This window comes from Numenius arquata, chromosome 2 (assembly GCF_964106895.1).
Source record: "Numenius arquata chromosome 2, bNumArq3.hap1.1, whole genome shotgun sequence".
Taxonomy (NCBI): domain Eukaryota; kingdom Metazoa; phylum Chordata; class Aves; order Charadriiformes; family Scolopacidae; genus Numenius; species Numenius arquata.
This window is the reverse complement of record NC_133577.1, coordinates 76,811,346-76,825,742: the sequence shown is the minus strand read 5'-3', so window position 1 is coordinate 76,825,742 and position 14,397 is coordinate 76,811,346. Positions and strand designations below refer to the sequence as shown.

General features: G+C 43.5%; 1 protein-coding gene across 1 annotated transcript in view; it reads right to left on the bottom strand.

Moving 5' to 3' along the window:
• The window catches only part of CACNA1I (calcium voltage-gated channel subunit alpha1 I), a 164,080-nt gene that overhangs the window by 79,043 nt on the left and 70,640 nt on the right, over positions 1-14,397 (bottom strand). The window lies entirely within an intron of this gene.

The following is a 14,397-nucleotide window of genomic DNA, read 5'->3' as shown; positions in this document are numbered from 1 at the left end:
AACTTTGGAACTATGGTACGGGCAAAGATCTCGGAAGGCAAAAAAAGTTATTTTTGAGCAGTAACGGAATAACCTTAAACACACTCTGTCAGACACCAAATAAGCAAATGGCCCCAAAACATGTCTAATTTCAAAAAGTGGTCTTTTCTGAACTGCAACTGATCAAATGAGAAGTCCTGAAGAACACCATGACCCTCACAGAAACTGAGCACAGAGCTAGGGCTGAGATTAAATCAGTGGGCAGAGGTGACATCTTTTCTTAGACTTACCCATGCAAAATTAATTTAAAAATAATATCTCCATTTACAAATCATTCGAGCTTTGTCCTCTTGCAGCTACAACCACACTGCTGCTGTTACAATTAGAGTCACCTTAACCAGGTGCACATTCTAGTGATGCGTCTCCTAGGTGGAAAAAGCTTTCCACAGATACGGTCCAGCCTATGCATCACTAGAAAAGTAATAAGCATCAAAATAGCGAGCATAGGTCCTTTTGGGGCAAGACGAATGCTACCCTAGCTGCAACCACACAGTTCCTACAGCCAGCAAGCCAGCCTCCTGCAGCCCTCAGCGGCTGCAGATTTGCTGCGATTACATTCCAGTTTAGCTAGGAAAAAGACATGCTGAACAGTCAATCACTCTGTCAACGAAAACAGCAGGCTGTTCCCAAGGATGGGTCAGAGAAGGGCAACTGTTAAATTTTTCAGAGAGCAACTTCTAACAAAAAACGAGCTCAGCCCTAGCAGGCCCCAGGGCTTTGGCTCGCTTAGCAGACCCCTTCTGCCTACAGTTCTTCCTGAGGCCTCCTGGTCTTGGCTGTAATAACAGAGACACATCCAGGATGCTTAAATCCCTGCGGATGAGTTAGGCCTATTGTAGTCACGTAAATCACATCCAAAACAACTCTAACAAAATTCCAGTGCAATTTTGCATTAGAGATACTCGTTCTCGCCTTTTCATTCCTGGTGATGGCTTTAGCATTGGTGCACGTTCACGCTTCTCTTTGCACAAGGGTAGTACACCCATACAGTGATAGACTGTGAGTGAATGGGATCAAATGAAATTCCATTGATTAACAAAAAGAATATTTTCTGTGTAGGTAAAACCGATAAATCTAAATGAATGCCTCCTTCCCCTAATGAAATAGAATCTCTAAGCAACTCTGCTAGAGTCACTGGGCATCTGCAACATTTCGGAGATTGCCAGCCCAGCTGGTTTTGCTCTTATCTTTCTCCAGCCAGCCCTGCTCCCCACTGCCTGGAAACCATGGACACACAGACCCTCCAAGGTTGGGCTATACCTGATCTCCTACTGCCACAGGTGGAGGTGGTGACAGGTTGACAAAGAGTCAAAAGGGCACATCGCAAAAAGTTATCAGCCAAAAACTGGCAGGAAATTTATGTCAGGAGGTTCACATTTTCCCTGTGTCTGTGTCTCAAGACCTTGTGATGGTGGATTAGGTGCATGGGGCTTATTTCAATGCTTGGGCAGGCACCCAAATTTCGGTGCTTAGATCGTTAATAGCACCAGCAAGCCGAGGAACCATGTGTTTGCTAGGTGCTCATAAACCAAAAGCACAGCAATATTAAAGCTAATACAAAATGGTTGCCTCCTTATTAAATTCTGGGAGCTTTCCAGGCTCCTGGTCCTTGCTTTATGGCAGCTCAATGCCATGAGCAGGGGTAGCCCCATGACCTGACCACTCTTCATCTAGTTCTCCCCTCTTTCTTGGCTGCTTGAAGCATCTTTTTTTTTGTAAAAGCCTTAGTTTCTTTAACATCCAAGGGCAGCCAGACAAAGCTTAGGATGTGGGAAAAAAAGCCTGTGCTGGTTGAGAGCTGTCCCTTCCCCTTATCGTGGTGGGGCAGAGGGAACACATCCCTCCCGAGGGAAAAGGCAGCTCATTTCTGGCACCACTAAAGTATTTTGTGGCCTCTGGCGTGGGTGAGCGAGTGCAGAGGCAGGTTAGGAAGCTGGAACTATGCTAAATCAGAGAGAAACTCCTGATCTGTGATGGAATTTGAGCACTGAGCTGTCAAGATAATTGAATTCATACAGTAATTCTTCTTCCCTCGCTAGAGATTTTCTTCTTCAAAACTTTCTGCGTAAAACTCTTCTGGAAGGAAAGGGGATTGACGCATGCACCATCCCTGCACCATACAGCTCAAGGCTGATGCACGGTGGGAACGCTGACAGGGTGGGAAATGGGACAGGGGCACCTGGGTTCATCGCCATGGGGTTCACCCTGTAGAAGCAAGGGAGATGTCTGGCAGAGAATCCCTCTCTGCATGAACTCTGCCTCCCTCCCCACTCTCAGGGTATCCTACCTCTTCCCTACCCCCTCTCTCTCAATCCTTCTGACTCATACCTGCTTGTAACATTCCCACTTCTCATTTCAATTTTCCTCCTTAACTTCCTGTTTTTCCATTCACACCTTGTCTTTCCTTCATCTTTTTCCATTTTGCCTCATATCCCTCAATTCCCTTCCCAATCCTTTCTTTCCTTTTCCATCTTCCTCTTTATTCCTTTTGTCCCTTTCCTTACTGATCTTCCTGATACCTCCCTCCTCCTCAGTCTCTGCCTTGCTGATAAACATTAGCCTATGCCCAGGTAAATCTGCTCAGCTGAACACACGAGAGACCTTGAGTTTAACAGAGATGAAGCCAAGCTAGTGCAGGGAACAAGTGAGCAATTTGTTAGCACATTGACCCTGTCCAGAAAGAGCCTGCTCTGGTGTACCTCTATCCCATGCCAAGCCACTGAAGTGGACAGCGAGCACACACGGACAAAGTGGCACGCAAGCCACCAGCATCGCAAACCTTCACTGCTTATGAGGTCTCAACAGCAGCAGAAGAGCTTCATCAGCTACAGCTTGGCAGTTCTTTTGTGCCTCTGCACCCGTGAACTCGAGAGTGGGCTTGGCACTCTCCACTTCTCCAGCAGCAATGAGACTTGGGAGAGAAGAGTGATGCTCATTGCCCAACAACAGCAGAAATGCACAGCCAGCGCGGCGCTCTGCCAGGCAGGGGAGAGCAGACTGACCAGCAGGATGGAGGAATAAAAGCTAAGTCTATTTTAAAATAGACAGAGAGAATATGAAAACCATGTAAGGAGTCCAGAAAATTCAGACTTTCTCGTGCTGCACGTGTAACCCAAGATAATATACTTATGCAGTGCCTGGCTAGCAGCTTCTTCGCAATTACATTCAATGAAATCCATGATTAAACCAGTTCAAACATTACCATTTACCTCTTCATATTTACATCTTCTTATACCTTTATTAAATACTTATTAACTTTCCAAATCTTAGCTCCTGAACTTCTATTTGCTGAAAATTAGCAGCCAAAAAATAATATTTAAATGTATTCTGGAAGCATTCATGAAAAATACGGAGGCAGTATTTTTCTTATGACACAAAGCCAATATGTTTTTGTCAAATTCAAAAGCTGCCTAATTCCCCTTCTCTGATAGGAGTTTTCAGTTGAAATCTAATTAACTGCAGTCTAATCAATTCATATTTCTTTGTCAAATAAATTTGGGTTTGGCACAGAACTCCGAAACCTCTTGGTATTGACTTCCTAGCTGCAATTCCAGGCTTGCTACGAGTCTGTGCAAAATGAAGATTTTCCTGCCTGTGGACTTTTATTTGGTCCTTGCATCTATGAGCACCTGGAGTGACTGAGGCAAAAGATTATTTTGTTGTTTTCTGCTCTGAATTCCTTCAGCTTCCCAGCTATGTCAGAGGTCTAAACTTTATGTGTACCTATTACCATGAGTAGATGTGATTTAACCAATGTCTTCTGTGTACAAGAATATGTCTTTCTGTCCTCGGCTCCTTGATATGGCCACCAAATTCCACAAACTGGTTTTTCTACAACTTCAAACATCCAGAACATAGGAGTCACAGGGAAAATATGTTTTTCCTGTCAGAATTTTTAATTCCGATATTGGGACCAAAAGTTGGAGCTAATGTCTCTCCGTTTACCAATGTGTCCCCCTGATATGTGAGCTCTGTGGAGGTGGGGGATCCCACAGCTCAAACCTCCCACCTGCAGTTTGTGGGGTGGTGGTGGGATACTGATTTGCCCTTAAATCTTCCCACCTCTGTAGCACACACCAGGATGAGACAAAGGTCTCACTGCCTCTGCTCTGGCTTCAAAGATTGCAGCTACGATGCAAAGAAGGCACAAAGCTGGTCCTCTCACTGGACAATGTACTCCAACAGTCCCAATATCTCCCGTCTTATATTAATGAGCCATTTTGATGAAAGACAATTAAAAAGCACGTGCATTGCTACATCCATGCAGTCCTGTCCCTCTGTGGCCAGAGATGTAGCAATGGGCAGGGGACGTGGGGAATATGGCTGGCCAAGCTCCCCCAAGGGCTCTATTAGCTGAACCTGTGGTGTGCCAAAAAGGGAGTGCAGGCAGCAAAATCCACTTACTGCTGCCCACAGCTGCCTGGATAGCAGGACCAATCAGCACTGGAGCAAAAGCAAGGATGCAGGAGGCAGAGCACACACCTGAATAGCTAAAATGTGGGGCATTCAAGACACCTCCTGTCAGCCCTTCTAAGGCTGAACGTGCTCAAGCTTGTACACAAGGAGAGCTGTAAGCAGGCAGGCACTATAAGAGACAAATCTAATCTCTTGCAAACTCTCTGGAGTCATCAGAAGTGGAGCCAGGAAATTTTGACAAGGCCTGCTGGGCAAGAGAGGAAGGCTACTGCTTCCATCCTGAGTCTGCAGCTACAGGATGCATATGTACCAGTGGAGAGAAATAACTCACAGTGCACGCAAACATAGTACTTGCCAGCCCCAGAACTGTAGGGTGGGACCAATTTTTTAAGATTTCTGCACCATACCAACCCTTTTGCTTTACAGCTGGAGCCACATCCTTACTTCCCACCAAAGGTCCTGGGGGGCTATGGCAGAAATTAAAGACTCTCTCTAGGTACTCCCTTTTCCCTGCTCAGAGAGTTGTGTTGTGGCCCATGTCCCCATTCCCTTCACAGCTCCAAGAAGGCACAGAGTTTACTGGTGCCTTGGGAATGGGCAGGGGCTTCAGAAAGCCCTTGTGGGGTGTGCTAAGCACACGCGGCCCCCAGGCACATCAGGGCTGGTCACCTGTGAACCTCTCTTCAAAAACGTTGTCTTCACGGATGCTCTGGCTCCCAGCTGACTGGTTACTTGGACCTGATCTTTTGCTATATGGAACACAGGGTACTCCATGGTGCGGGAGGCACAGGGCTGCCAGGCAGCCCCCAGCACTGAACCTGCTTATCAGCTCGCTTGACATATATACTTGAAGAGCAAGCCATGCAGGCATTTGCACACATTTTGCTCAGTTTGGTGCCTCTGGGGCCAGGCTTCAAAATGCACGCTACATAGATGAGCCGAGCTCCTCTCAATACCTATCACGGAAATGATGGAATAACATCGCATAGGATGTGGCCAGACATGACACAGTATGCCTCTAAATTGCTCAGCAAACCAGAGTGTACTCAGATAAGTAGTCCTGCTTATCTGTTTTAAAGTTACAGCTCACCATGCTGCAAAAAGACAACTCTACATGTACATAAAAGCTGAAAGACAGAAGAAAAAGAAAATTACATCCTTTTTTACCCCTTTAATAAAAAAAAATATATAATTAAAGACACTATAATTCTGTTACTAAAAGGTAAGACATTTCTTTTGGGAGTGATAGATCAATCACTAATTACACAGTCAGCTCCAGAGCTATAATGCTTTTTTCTTAAAAAAAAATAACCTGTAACTGTCTCCTCTTGCCAGCATATTTTTTTTACCTTTTTTTTTTAATTGCTCTGCAAGCAAAAGCTGCTGAAAGCTTCCAGAGTGTGTGAGACTGGTCCCTTGCTGCCTAGAATGTGATTATTTCACACCCCTGAACACTCAAGATTTCTCTCCAAACTGTGTACTAAGAGAAAACGTCAGAGTTTCTTAATAGTTTTGGAGACATGATATGAAAAGACATAAGCAGGTTTTCACACTGTGATAAGAAAACCAGAGGGACTTGCCAAGCTCAGATGACTGAAGACGAGCGACAGGACCTCACTTTCGAAAACCAGGAGACTGAACACAAGCTCTGAGCTCTGTATTTCATTGTTTAGGGGAGGGGGGGGGGGAAGCGTGTCTGCATTTTGGTCCTGCAAGCCTGCTGGTGTTGCCTATGTTTTTATATAATAATGCTAAAAATTCACGTGGTAGGGGATTAGCTTTTAGGGAGGCAAAAAATCAGAGGCAACAATTGAGAACTACACATAACTCATGCAGGGTAACACTGCCTCCTTGTTTTGATTCTTTTCTTATGTGATTCATTTCATTTTGATGACTCCTTTCATTTCAATATGTTGCATATCTACGGATAGTTTTACTAGGAGAAAGCAAATGAAATAATTAGTATCATTAAGGAGGAAAAAGTGAGTGTGTGCTGGGGGGGAGGGCTGTGATTCTGATATTTCTGCCTTTGGTTAAGATGCTATTTAGCCTGCTGCTTGCTGGTTTCCATCTTTATCTGATCACTGCTTGAAACACCTAATTGCTGTATTTATTACAGTTTTCACTAACTTGCCATAATTTTACAGAAATTTTCATTTGGCATTGAAGATTAGCTAACTAGGATTTTCTGAGCATTCTGCTGTTTACACTGCTGCTAATAAGTATTTAATGGTCTGTGATTTTAAAGTCATAACTATGCAAATTCTGGCCAGGTCCCTGAAGGACCACAGTTAATTAAAAGTAAAGAGAAAGCGGAAGATTGGCAACATAGTTCCCCATCTTGTGAGATTAAGGCCAACTGGTGTGTTTCAGGCTAAGCAGCATCTTCCCGGTGTGGAAGGACACCGAGTGGTACCAATTTTATTTTCTGAGAACAGGCCAGTGTTTGAGGCAGGGGGCTGGTACCTCTCATCCTTCAGAGAGCTGACAGCCCCCTTTCCTGGGTTGAAACGCAGGGGGCTAAAATTTGGGGCTGCAAGTATAAACAGGTGACTTCCCTGTAAGGAGAGAGTTGGTGTTCAGAGGTACATCCACTGATGATGCACAGCACAGACAAGAACAGGGTTGGAAAGAGGTTGGATGGATGGACTCGGGAAGCAGCATCACCACAAGTTTATGGAAGAAAAGAAGCAAGGAATTAGGGGAAGCAGAAATCAAGGACAATAGATAACTAGTAGTGAGACAAGGCACAAATACTACTACTAATGATAATTTCAATTAATAGAGAGTAATACTTTCCAGGCTCCCAGTGTGGAAGCTGCCTAAAACACTCCTGAAGAAGCAGCTAGCCAAAAGGCTGAGGGAGTGAGAAGAAATGTTCTGCTCAATCTAAGGGGCTATCAGGCACGCCCAAAAAGGGATCTCCAGCTGTACAAAGATGCCAGAAAATCCTCTCCAAAGGCTGCATAACCACTCAGAAAGGAAAGGATGCTTTAGAAAATAAATTAAGATATCAGGACAGCTGTGCTGCCATACCATTAGTGAAACTAGATAAAAAGGTAAACTTAGGAAGGTTTTTCAAAGTTCCATATTTACCTATGATGATGCGTTTTGAAATAAATTGTTTTTCTTATCATGATATGACACAGATTATAGACAATTTCTGAAGAAGATGAACAATAAATATTCAGTTGAGCTCATTGGTGGCCCATCCTGGCCAACAATCAAAGGAGACAACGGAGTAATCTGGTAATGAACCGCTAGTTTGGCCAGCTGCATAGGACAGGAGACTCGCAGAACACTGGCCTACCCCTGGAGAAGCAGAAACATTAACCAGCATTTTATTAGAAGAAGAATTAGTTTTTAGGGAAATGAGAGACCAGTCAGGAGATTGTTAAATGAAAAATCAAAGGGGAAAGTGATGAAATTAGGAAAAAAGTTAATTCTTACAGAGCCTCCATGTCAAGAACAAAACTAATCAACGCACTAAAAGATGTAAAGAAGAGAAAAATGGTATCATCTATACACCAGTGCCAGGGGCCTGAGTAATAAAAAGGATAGGAATTGTTCATTTTATGAGCATAAACAGCCTAAATGACATTAAGAAAGCCTGGTGGGAAGATCTGCATGAAAGGAATATTGAAATCTATGATTTTAACCTAGCCAGGGAGACTCAAGCGGACAGAAAGGGAGGGGGACTAGCACACTGTCCAAAATGGCATTTTCTACCATGGAATCAGTGACAATTTGGAAACGAACACTTACAGATTAATTTTCTGCCATATAAAGTAGAGAATTCCTCCTGGCTAGAGGAATGGGCTGACAGAAGCCTCATGAAATTCAACAGACAAATATAAGGTCCTGTACCTGGACTGGCCTGACCCGCTATCTCAGTACTGGTTGGGTAATGGCTCTGTTGAAAAGGACCTGGGGGTCCTGGTGGACAGCAGGCAACATATGGTCCATGCAAGGAAGGCTGATGGCATACCAAGCTGCACCAACAGGAGAACAGTCAGTAGATGAGGAAAGGGATTATACCCTTCAATTTGCATTAATAGACCACATCTAGAATAACACACTCAGCTTCAGGCCCCTCAATACAAGAAACCCTTGATAAATTGGAGTAAGTTCAGTGGAGAGCCACCAAGATGCTCAAGGAACTGGAGCACTTGCCCTGTAAGGGATGGCTGGGAGCTTGTTCAACCTGGAGAGGAGATTAATTTTGGCATGTAACAGCAGCTTATTGGTACTTGTGAGGAGGTCAGTAATGAATTGGAGCCAAGCTCTCCACAGTGGTGCAGTAGCTACAGTGGGGCTGGGACTCCAGAGAGGTGGTGCAGTCTCCATCCGTGGAGGTTTTCAAGACCTGACTGGACAACTTTGAGCAACTCGACTTGAGTTTGAGTGAAAGGATTGGACTGGAGACCTCACAAAATCTTTTCCAACCTGAATTATCCTATGCATGTGATTAGGTATGTCCAGACCCCACTGGAAAATAGGCTAGCTAGCTCTCTTGGTATTGATCTGTAATTCATGGGAGAAAAACCCTCCCCTTATCCCTCTGCAAGAATTGAATTTAGGCAACGTGTTGAGGACACCTAAATCTCCTTGCAATTTCTCAGCAATTACAATGATGTGCCTTACAATTCAAAGAAAATTGCATTCAAGGATGGAAGATACAGAAATTGTCTATTAAGTGGTTTGTCTTTTTTTTTATCATAGAACTTAAAGCTAGGACTACTTGATTGCATGTTATGTACAAATCAAGTAAGGTCATCAACAGTACTAGATACACTTGGTGGATTAGAGAGGCCATATTCATGAAGTCAAAAACACACAGAAACAGCCATGCATCACACCCGTCAGGATAGACTTTAATTCATGAATTGCAGATGACAATCAAGTAGCGTTTAGGAATATTTCTCAGGTATCCAAGAAGCTTCAATAGAGACAAGAAAGCTGAACAGGCTAAAAAGATGGTACAACATAAGTGAAAGCAAAAGCAACAATGTAATAGCAAGAGGGGGGAAGCTAATACCAATGAATATAAATTAGGAGATGGAAATTGTAGAAAATTTGTAAAAGAATTGAACGAGCACATAAAATGGTACAAGTTAATCACTGGAACAAGAAAACAGATTGTCACAAACAGTGTAAAAAGGCAGAAAACTTCAATTAGAAAAAAGTTCTACAGGGAAGGTCATATGATGTATGTGTAGCATAGATGATCATGAGCTAGTTTCAGCTCCAGCTGTGATCAAGTATTTTAGGTTGCGCCTACCAAAATAGGGATATTCTAAGATAAGCGGGCCTGGACAATTTATATCCAAGAGGTTTAAAGGAGATGGCCAGAAAAGATCTGGACCAGTACTGATGATTTTTGATTAGTCTCAGGAAACTGGGAAAGCATCCAAGGGTCAGAGAAATTCTGATGTTGTGCCAGTACTTTGGAAACACAGTGATCTCAATAGGCTGACTGGACTGATGCTTATCACAGTACTGTAATGAAATCGTCAATACAGGGCTTTGATAAATTACGGATTAAAGGTGGATAATAAAATTAACCATAATCAACACAGGTTTAAGGAAAAATAGACAACATCAAACTAATGTGCTATAATTTCTTAGGAGATTACAAGTCTGGTTCACACAAGTAATTATGTTGATATGGCTGGAATGATATGAAATTATCATGACATACAGTAGCTGGAGAATAACTGGCTAAGTAATAAACCTCACATGCAATAGTAAATGGGGACTCATTTGTGAGCAGATGTACTTCTGTAATGCACAATTCTTGCCACTCTGTTCTTTATTTATTTATCACAACCTAGCAGAAAATTTAAAAGAAAAAATCACTGACAGATTTTGCAGTTGAAGCGTATTTTGGGGAGAACAGAAAAAGATATGAAGAGGACAAGTCAGCGATATAGAACAGTATGAGCTGCTTTAGAAATGCAAATAATATGTATTCCAGTGCGAACAAACGTCACAGCATACATCTGGGAACAAAGTTTGCTGTTCCTACTAATAGGAAGGGATTTTCTCTCTTCAGAAGAGGAGGGGAAAAAACAAAACCAACTAAGCCAACGGAGAAAGCAGCTGAATGAATTGATAGGGAGATGCAGTGATTGATTATATGGGCTACTGCAATCCTTGGCTGTAGGTACAGGGAATTTTCAGGCTGGAACAGAGAGACTGTATTACCAATGAAGGCACTGAAGTGGCTACACAGACTACTGTGTCTTGTTCTGATGTCTGCCACTTTTAAAAGCTGGCAAAAAACACTGCAAGTGCATCTTAAAATGCCAAAATCTACAAAGTCACACCATTCCTCTCATCAAAGGCAAGGTTGGGATGGGATTTGACCACAGTTTATGAGATCTACAGGGCAAGCTCCAGTGTGATAATGGAGAAAGGAAAAGACAGGGCATTCTCTGAAAGATACATCAGCCTCTCCTCAGCCATTGGACTCCAAGCAGCAAGTAATTAAGGAAAGGTTTTGGACATATTCTGGGCACATGCTTGTCATCACAATCATCCCCCTGGCCACATAGTGAAGCCCTCTGCCCCTTAACCTACTTCCCTATTTACACAAGTAAATTGCATGCCAGAATACATTGTGGGTTTGCTGCAGAAGTAAGCAGACAGACATAATTCCCACCACAGATCACTAATTACAGTACTTGGCTCAAGCGAGGCAGAAGAAACACACACTCATTGGAATTAATGCCCCCAAGGCCAGGCAGGTTGCATGAATTCACTCCTTGCACGGAGACCCTCAGGAGAGAGTCATGCAAAGGGACATCTCCCTTCCCAGAGGGACAGTAGCATCACGTGAACACAACTGCTTCACAGAGTAGAGCGAGCAGGAGAAATTGCTCACTCTATTTTTGCTAGAGAACTGCCTGACGTAAAAAGCTGATGAGTGCTAGCCCAGAAATAAGTGACTTTTCTCCTAAATTGATGCACATAGAGACACTGGCCTGCATTTCCAATGTGATTAGTGTTTGCATTATCTCAGCTTCCAAAACTTAGTAGGCCCTCAACTTTAGGAAGCTGTCCTTTGAAATCGCCTCAGATCGAGCTCTCCAAACACACCCATCGCTGTGGGAAACACATGACGACAGACAAGACCTAACCACAAACAGGGAAAGAGGGGCTCCCACCGGGACAGCTGGTGACAAGCACAGTCTGCTTGAAACGTCTGGGAACCTGCAACCTCCTGTTGCCAATGAGCAGTTGGGAACTGGAGCATCCGCAAACTGAATTTTCAGCCCTGGCTGCTTGTGCGCACAAAGGCAACAGCATTCTTCAACCCAAATTACCTCGCTTGGTTTTAGGAGCTCTGAGGGGAACAATGAAGGAGAGTGTTGACTTAGGACTGTTGTTTTGTGTTTTTTTTCTAATCCTTTCTGAAAAAAAACGTGTTAAAGGTGGTTGGGGGAGGGAGTGTGTTAGGGGGGAGAAAGTTCTGGTGATGTCAGCTCCTATTGCCATGGAAACTGAACATTTTTAGTGACAATGGAGTCTTCCTCCTTGAGCTGCTGGGTTGCGTGGGGAGCAGGGGCAAGCAGGGCAGGGGCACACAAGGGAATTCAGCTAACTAAAACTATAGCTTCTGGCTTTCCAAGGAAGCGAGGAGAAAACTACAAATGAATGCCTGAATACATGATTTATGTAACCAAAACACCGTCTGGGGCAATAGCAGCAAATAATCGTTATGCTCTTTGATAAAACATGCTGTCATGCAGCTAGACAGATGGAGGTATCTCAGCTGCCCAGGAACGCCCGACAGAACGGTCCCTTGCCTGCACTTTGCTTTTCCATGCTACAGTTTATTCCTCCAACCTTCGCTGCCTCATCGGTGTTTATTTGGAAAGGAAGAAGGGAAGAGGAGGGCCTGGAAAGTACAGTCCTTATTCTTGAAACCGAGAGAAGCAGCTGCATGTCTTCTAGGCAGTGCATTACTTCCCAACTTCACAGACGTTTTCTTGAGAGCCAAATTTATGACCTCCCTTGCAGGTAATGAGAGTCCAGGGCCACAAAAAGGAGAAGGCCCTTAGAGAAAACTGATTAGCCTCTGATCAGGATCTAATTCACTAGCATGGAGAAAACATGCAAGACCTAATGCAGGACGTCTTCTCTTAGTCAGCAGCCTGAGGCAGCATATACACCTAGAGGAAGCTGAAGCCATGATCCAGGTGTGGAGCCAATCAGGATAAAGCTTGGGGCTTAAATTTGAGGTTAAATAAAAGCCTACAGTCTGTATGTAAGGGCAAGTTTGAGCCTTGGATTTCATTTAAAAAGTGCAGACAATTTTAATGAATTTCAAAGAATAATAAATTAATAACCACAAGCTTTTATAACTCGAAATACATTATATAGTCATTAGTTCTATATAACTAAATGGAAAAATCTTTCTTTAGCAGAAGTCTTTTGAGATCAGATATTATAATGAGATTACTATCATTTCAGCCTGACACCTCATGAGGACAACTGAAATAAATTTGTTTCCTGATTTCTATACAGTTTTTGGACCTGAAATGAAAAATCCTCCACACTGATTATTTTATATCTAAGGAATGATTCTAAGTCTCCTTGGCATCGAAAGGAGTTCAGATATGAGGTTTTTTCCGAGTACTGCTATCAGATGCACAAAAGACTCTCTTCTCAAATTTCTGCCAGCAATGGGGACAGAGGAAAACATGTAAATGGGGCTTACTCCCTTCTCATCTAGGTAGCATGGATTTCACTTGTTTCCTGCATGAAGAAAGCAGTTAAGCTCACACTCTTTCATTTAGCATTGCCCCACTGCGTTCTTCATGTTTCCAAATAACACTACTCTCACACCATGCTTGCTGGGACACCACGCAGAGCAAGACCCCCAGTTCCCAAGACTTTTACCCCATACACCAGCGACCCTGTGTCCACCTGGAGCAGAGCCTTCTTCCTAGCATAGCACAGCACATCACCCACATGGAGCAGCACTGTGGGCTCCAAGGTCTCCCTTTCAAACACACCTATTCCTGCCTTTTCTCCTAAAAGGCTATTGTGGGAGAGTCTCGCTTTCCTCGCATCCAGTCATCAGCACGTTTTGCCACCAGGAGCTCAGGCTAGACCATACAATGATCTGGCTTTTCTCACCACCAGCTTAGCCTTTCCTGATGAACTCACAGTCCTTATAATACTGGCCCATTTTGAATCAGATGCTAATCACAGCAGGCTCAGCCACAAGAAAGGTCTTCCCATCTCATGCATGTTGCTTTAATTCAAAAAAAACTACAGCTTTCATCTGTCTGTCCTCCTTTCATGCACAAGCTGGCCGAGAATCAGCTTTCAAACTTTTTTACAGCTCAACTGAGTTTGAAAATCTCTTCCCCCCTTACCCCCAGAAGCAAACAATTATACACCCCTCCAGAGGGAATGACTTTCAAGTCTTGCTGTAGAAGAACTGTGTCAAAAGCAAATATGAAGACAGTGCTGCTCCACACCACAGGAGAAAACTCTGCAAAGTGAGCCTAAACTCACTGCTGGCTCAGTCAGTAATACGCATACTTCCAAGTGACAGCAAATGCGCATAATTTCTTGCTGGGAGAAAGAAGAGGAAAGTGGGGGTTTCTCTCTGAAACAAGTGTTCACTTTTTTTGCTGTGAGAACAGCAATACTACTTATTTTTTCTAACTTTGGTTTGGGTTTTGTTGGTTTTTTTTTACTATACCACAAGGCAATCTAATTGAAAATAGACAAATTCAAAAAAGCACATGCCCACTGGTATCAGAGATGGACATTTTGCTGTGATTCAATAGGTAAATCCTGGTAGGCTTTCCACTTCATACATGCAGAGGAGAAAATCAGAGCTTCACCATAGCAACTTTGTTGTAAAAAACACTCAAATGTCAACTTGTCCCCACAGCACCGTGGGTAAGGCCAGTACAATAC